Source organism: Neovison vison, chromosome 5 (assembly GCF_020171115.1).
Source record: "Neovison vison isolate M4711 chromosome 5, ASM_NN_V1, whole genome shotgun sequence".
Lineage (NCBI taxonomy): Eukaryota > Metazoa > Chordata > Mammalia > Carnivora > Mustelidae > Neogale > Neogale vison.
In genome coordinates, this window is record NC_058095.1 from 84488411 (window position 1) to 84495914 (window position 7504).

At 40.3% G+C, this 7504-nt stretch overlaps 1 long non-coding RNA gene across 1 annotated transcript; it reads left to right on the forward strand.

The window, feature by feature from the left end:
- Nucleotides 1-229: 229 nt before the first annotated feature.
- Nucleotides 230-6784, forward strand: LOC122907814. Its single transcript, XR_006384750.1, has 3 exons — nucleotides 230-286; nucleotides 6085-6201; nucleotides 6668-6784. It is a non-coding gene; the product is annotated as an uncharacterized LOC122907814 (long non-coding RNA).
- Nucleotides 6785-7504: the final 720 nt, after the last annotated feature.

Consider the following 7504-nt stretch of genomic DNA (forward strand, 5'->3'; position numbering starts at 1 on the left):
GGGCAATCTGTGCTTGGTGATGACAATGGTTCCCAAGTGCTATTCCTGAGTCGTGGCAAATTCATCCATTTGGCATGTGGCTGTCGGGCAACAAGTAATGTCTTTCCTTGCATGAAGAAAGGTAGGCCATTTGTTGGTTAATATTAACAAATGTCTCTAACCAGAATGGGATTGGATAGGTGGGGTTTAGAAACTTGTGAAAAATTTCTAGTCAAAACCTAGTCTTCATCCATGTTCAGCATCACTGAGAACTGGTCCTCTAAAGACCGTGGCAACGAGAGACAAGGTAGGATGGAAGTCCTCTGACCCTTGACTGTCTTTGACACTTTACTATAATATGTGCTGCAGTATACGCTAAAAATGATACTCCTGGGTGATCGTCTTCCTTTTTTATTTTTTAAATTAAAAAAATTTTGATCATCTTTTTTTAACCTTGAAATATTTGAGTATTTTTAGATGCATAAATTAGGTTCTTAAGGCTGCCACATCTTTTTTTTTTTTTTTTTTAAACTCAGATTATTTGTCAAAGCCTACATTCAACCTGGGCCTTCTGCACTGGTTCAAATAAAGCAATGGCAGGAGGAAACAAACAAACTGTATCTTTGGCTCTTTCAGTGCCTTTGCTCCTGAGTCTGTTGGACTCTGACCATTTTTTTTTTTTTTTGACCTAATATTTTAGAGTACTTTGGTGCCCCGAAAGGGAGCAAAATTGTGGAGGGGATTTCATCTTACTTTGCCAATCCCATCGTAAGTATCGTACCTCTTTTATGTTTAATTTATTCTCCCAGAGATGAAGCTTTTTAGTCTGTCCTCCACCTTCCCTTCCCAAAGCAGGATACCTTCAGAGTGGGTTTAACTTTTTCAGATGACAGAGTTCAGTGAGACCTTTCCACTGTTTCCCCACTAAAATGATCTCTTTCCCATTTCTGTTGGCCTTTTGACTATTTATTTTCATCTATGGGAAAGGCAGATGTGGAACATAGGGCTATGGTGATGGGGAGGGCAGGGGCTGGAGGCAGCGGCATAGGCCTCGCCAGGTGAGATGACCCAGCAATACATGATGCTCGGAGATCTAAGAAGACATCTGGTGGAAGCAGGGTGGAGTATAGTAGCAGTATGGAGGTTCTGCGATGGAGAGAGCGGGATGTGGCTGTCTATCTGGGAGAAGCTGAAGCAGAGAGAGGGGATGGGAGGGAGTCCCAAATGAGGCTGAAGAGCTGAGCAGGCAGCAGGTGCAAGCTGGGGTTGTGCACCCACTGTTTTTCTCTCTTGCTGGAAGGCCAACTCCTGTGAGAGCATTGTCCAGGGCCTGATTGTAAACAAGTGAGCTTTATTCAGGAGGTTTCCCCCATAGTTTTTGGGACAGTTTGCTTCCAGAGACATTTCCAATCCAAGCACCAGGAAATTTGCCCCGAATTTTGTGAACTCTTCCAACCACACAGTGTCTGATGAAGGACAGTTGAATGTAGAGACTCAAAGTCTCAAGGTTTGAAAAGAGAACGTCAGAGGCTAGCACTGTGTCCACTTGATTGTAGCATAACAATTAACATTTCGGCAGGGGCAGCTTTCATGGGGAATTTTAAATGAGGGCAAATTTAGGGTAAACTGTTGATCAGATAAAGAGTCATGAAAAAGTTCCTGAACCTCTCACCATTTTTTTCCAATCTCTTTTGCATGCCAAGCCCTTCCCCAAAGTCCAATATCTTTTATAAACTGTTAGAAGAAAAAGCCACACATCAGAGAAAACCTTATGGAAGAGGTGATTCTGTCTGTCTATCATCCATCTGTCTGTTAATCTATCTATTTTTCTATCATCTGTCATCTTGAGACAGGACTGAAAGACCACTATGGGACCGCTATTAAGAGTCTAGGAAACTTTAGGTACAGATACTAAGAATCTAGGAAAACTGTCTTCTGAAAAGACAGTCACTAAGAGGCAAAGTTAATCAGGTTAATCTGCAAAACTATTTAAAGATTTCTCTTTAAATTTAATCCAAATTTGCTGATCCCAATAGGAAGTGGACAAAGAATCATGTAAGGACAGATGTCCCCACAATCATCCATATATTTTTAGGATCATGTTCTACATGATGTATTGGGTATTTATAGGTATTGTATTAGTAAATGAAAATTTCTCTTTTTAAGTAAATTTGATTTTAAAGTATTTAAAGCATACGAAGAAGTGTGGGAACATGCAGAAACACAACATTTTGTCATATCTTTTTTAAAGGAAATAAAAAGAGAGGTACAGTTGAATGTCACTAGTCCTGGCTCACCCCTCCGGCAGTCTGATTTCTCACCTTTTCCTACAGAGGTAATCACTACCCAGAAATAGGTGTGTATTATTTATATCTGTGGTTTAACACCTTCACTGGAAAGCAAATAGTACATTCCTCTTTGCATCTCCACCATATATATATATATATATATATATATATATATATTTAAAATAATATATATGGTATTAATTTGAATATTTAAAGAGTACCCAAATAGTACCCTACTGTATAGTTTATACGTTTTTGCACTACTTTTTTTTTGTCTCACTGTTACATTTTTGGGACCTAGCCATGCAGATACATGTAGATCTAAATTCATTTTAAGTGATCTTTTTTATGCCATTGTTGGAACATGTCAGAATTTACCCATTCTCAGTTGATTTTCAAATGTCTCAAGGTATGTTTCAGTTGTTTCCAATATTTTCTCTGGTAAAGTAGGGCAAAGAACATTCTTTTCCATGTCGCTTTGGGCACCTGTCTGGAACTCCTTTGGGGTCATACCCAGAAGTGGAATTGTTGGGTCTTAGGTAATGGCTTCTTTACCTCAAGGAGTTATGACCAAATTGCTGTCAAATGTATTTGTACCAATCAGTGCTCCCGTGAACCTGTAAACAAAGTATAGAGTCCTCACTTCTCCACCTTCTAGCCCTCATTTGGTATTTCCAGTCTTTATATATTTGCTTGTCTTATGAATGTCAAATTGTGTTTTGCTTTACCTTTCATTTTTCTGATGACTATTGAGGTGGAGCCCCTTTTCATATGTTTTTTTTTGTTTGTTTGTTTTTACAATTTAGATTTACTCTTCTGTGCTTTGCCTGTTGACATCTTTTGCTTATTTTTTTCTTTTTTGACTTTTTCTTATTTACTCATGACTTTCTTATTTGCTTATTTGGTAAACAATTTATTCTGGATACCAAGCCTTTCTTGGCAATTTGTACTGTAGTGTGACTTTCTAATAGAGGACTAACAAAACAGAGTATATGGAAAAAAGACTTTTTGACTCATCAGGAGACTTGAGTTTTTGCTCTAGTTTTACTAACAACTTGCATTTTGACCTTGGATAGGTCATTTAATTTTCCTGGACTTTAAGATCCTTAGCTTTAAAGTGGTATAACTTGATCCCAGAATAACAGCGTTTTTTAGATACACAATCCTATTAGAGTTAAACAAAATTAGTCAGAGAGAAAGTTCCATTGCAATTAGGGAAAAATCTAAATGTTAGAATATCTAAAAGCAGACTGGACTTTTGATGCTTTAAGAACATGGGTAGGGGCGCCTGGGTGTCTCAGTGGGTTAAACCTCTGTTGGCTCAGGTCATGATCTCAGGTCCTGGGATCGAGCCCTGCATCCAGCTGTCTGCTCAGCAGGGAGCCTGCTTCTCCCCCCTCACCCTGTCTGCCCCTCTGCCTACTTGTGACCTCTCTCTTTATTTTAAATAAAATCATTTAAAAAAAAAAGAACATGGATAGCTAGGATAATGTGAATAAAATTGGCTGACATTGGAATAACATTTTACAGTTTTTGAGAATACTTCTCCATACATGATTTATTTCATAAATTTGACTTGTAGGATCTAGTTTCAGTAGTCCAATATGATTTCTCGATTTCTTGTTTTAATTTTAGTTCAAATATGTTGTTACATTTCAAGTTTGGGAGTTGGGGTCAGTCTCCACGTCTATTTGCTCTGCCTTTAATTGTGGCTACTTTTATATTTTCTAGAGGGCGTGAAAAGATCATAGTGATTAACAAAACCACTTGTTACTTTTCTTCCCATCACCCAAAAAAAGCAACTAGAGATGCACACTCTAAGACTTATATGATCTTATCTCAAGGCAAATGAGGAGTTTGATTTTATTTCATCTCGTCAGGGCTCCTCTGGTTTTTGAATTGGAATAGAAGTTGGCCATCACCTTGTCATCATCACTGTCGTTCATGCAGCTATATCCACAGAGTTATTTAGCCTTCCACCAGGACCCGGGTTTGTTAAGAGGTACCCAATTTCCTGTTTCTCTGTGGTGGAATTGAGCATTGTCCCTTTGGGGGTCCTTCTGAGAATAAGTTCTATCGTCCCTTTACAAGGCATTCATGTAGAGTGGATGGCAGAGCTTTACCTCATTCCTGAATTATGTCTTTTCTTCTAAATGCTTCATGACCACCTTGCCTAGTTCTGCCTTGTCCATGGCAAGTCCTGCCTGACTGTAAAGCCACAGCCATTCCCTGGTACATAATGCATTTCCCCAGAAATGGTGGTGTTCAATAATCCCTAAAATCCTTCTCCACTGTTATGGGAGAGAAGTCACTTTTTCCCCCCAGAAGAAAGGAAAAATTGCTTTTTTCCCCTTCCCTGCTTCTAGATTCTCTTTCCTTTGGACTTTAACCATGAGAGAAGACTTTGCCGGGAGTATTGAGGAAATGTGCTACAGGTATTAGGAGGAGGTGTCATGGGCTGTTTCTTTGCCAACAGCCATTCCTGGGTTAGTTGGATTCAGGGACAAGTTGTGGTCAGAAATGCCAAAACAAAGTAGCAAACTGAAGGAGCTTTTAGGATGCTGAATCAAGACACCCACTTTGGAGACAGAGATGGACATTTTATTCGGAGGTCAAGTCAGTTAGAGCAATTAGGAAACAGAATAGGATTAGGAGACCGTAAACAAGAGCCCAGAGGGTGGAAAGGAAGCCAGGCCAGAATGGGTTAGGGCAGGGACCCAGGACCCCAGGCTCCTGGTTGCCCTTACCGTGAGCCACAGAAGACTTTCCCCAGGTCAACCTCTTTGATTTTTTAGGAAATCCTGAGTCTTGGTTTCTTAGCATGGCCAACTCTGTCTGCACATAGCTGAGAGCTTTTTTATAGACAGTTCCTTTCCTTTCCTCTTCTTTCCATGCCACATCCCTGGCCATCCAGTCATGGTAGGAAGGGCCAGTGCATACTATTATATACTACATACATTTCATTGTTAAAAAAGTATTGCTTTGCATTTTTAATGCACAGATGCAGTAAAAAAGTCATAACTCAAGTATGGCCACATCATTAGAATTCCAAGCACATTTCAGAAAGCTGTCTCCATAGAAAATATTTTCCTACAAATGTGGTAATTGCTAAAGAGAATACTTGACATTGGTTATAAATGCCTGGAGCTCTTGCTTTAAAGGGCAATTTCTGAGGTTTATGCAAAGTTAAATTGAGTGGGGGAGATGACCGTGAGGTTTCATGTAGATTGTTGCTTTCGTGTAATTTCATGACTTTTCCCTTGCATGTTCAAGCTGGTAATAGAAATGGGCTGGCTGAGATGAGGAAACTTGGAGGAGTAAACTGAACCCTTTCCTCCTTCACATTGTAAGTAGTTAGCCAGCATCTTTGCTAGAGAAAGGACTGAGAACTAGAGAGAAACACCTGCAGGTGTCCGTACGCACAGCTGACCAGGGTCCAGAGCGGAGACTTGGACTTGAAGAGAAGATGGTTCATGTGAGCTGGTTCCATCCAAGGTGGGATGAGCATGGCTCCCAACTTTCCATGTGGTTCCCTCCTCCTTTCTGCCTTGCCTGTCTCCATCGTCGACAACTTCATGCCCACTCTGATGACTCTCCTGATGCTGGGGCTTCCCAGTTCCCTCCTGTTCACCTCTACTCCACTCTGCCTTAATGCTGAGCAAGGATTCCCCCACATGGAGCTCAAACCCAGGAACCTGGGATCATGACCTGAGCTGAAGGTAGCCGCTTAACCAAGTGAGCCACCCAGGCTTAGAGTTTTGTGGAGGAGCCCAGGTTTTCTTCCAGCCTCAATCTCTACCCATCTGCTCTGTTCTAGGCTCTTCAGGTCTTCATCCTTCACCAGATGGTCCTTCCTCCTTGACTCGATTCATCTACTGAAATACTGTTCATCCTGTGGGGCCTAGATAAAGTGACATTCATTCCTCCATAGAACGTGAGTTTGCCATCTTGAAACTCTGAAAATGATTTCGCCTCTTCTGCTTTCTATAACACTTTATGGCCCTCTGATAAACTTTATCATATATTTTTATGTGAGACTATGTCCCATTTGCCCTACTAGATTATAATTTCCTAGGGACACACAAAATATTTTAGTTAATGTCATTTCAACCGTATGTAATCGTTCTGTATAAACACAACCAATCATGCTTTTATTTAATTAATTTTTCAGGTTTTTATTTAATATCAATCATATTTTTGAAGGATTGAATGAATTAATGAAGTTAGGTTACCACTTGTACCTTTAAAAAATAATTTTTGTAAACATTACCACCTAGAGCTATTCTACTTAAATGTAACAAGTATTTTAGTATTACTTAATATTTATATTTGGCCATTTAAACAGTTTCACTTAAAAGGAACTAACAGAGAAAAACTATCTTTTTCTCACTTGTCATTAGCTACACTTAGGAGACACTGGACATTTTGGATCATAGGAGTGCTGTAATTCAATACAATGGAATACTATGAAGCCATCAAAAAACCTGAAATCTTGCCTTTTGCAATGACGTGGATGGAACTAGAGGGTATTACGCTAAGTGAAATAAGTCAAACAGAGAAAGGTAATTATTATATCACTGATACGAGGAATTTGAGAGGCAGGGCAGGAGGATCATGGGGGAAGGGAAAGAAAAATAAAACAAGATGGGACTGGGAGGGAGACAAACCATAAGAGACTCTTAATCTCAGGAAACAAACTGAGGATTGCTGGAGGGGAGGGGTAGAAGGGATGAGGTGGCTGGATTATGGACATTGGGAGGGTATGTGCTAAGGTGAGCGCTGTGAAATGTGTAAGACTGATGAATCACAGACCTGTACCCCTGAGGCAAATAATATATTATATGTTAATAAAAAAATAAATAAAGACTGCTATGATTCAGAACATTTTTGTAAATGCCTGCCTCCAGAGCCAGGTTGTGTATCATGCAAGAGAGTTTAATTACTTTATAACTAAATATCAGTTTTAACAACAACAAAAAATGGTGTCCTTTGTCTTGATTGCACATCTCGTCACTGTTGCACAGTTTGAGGGACTTTCACTGTTGTTGAAGAGGCAAAATGATGTTCTGTAGGTATGCAGGCGGATCTGAAGGGGAGCGGGGGTGCGGCTGGGGGGGTGACACAGTCTCGGGGCTGGGAGGGCTGCAGTTCCTTTGGGGTAGAAACTCCCCCACGGCTCTGGGGAGAAGCCCCCCAGCTCGTGCTCACGTTGCAGACCACGGAAGAGCCTGAGTGTC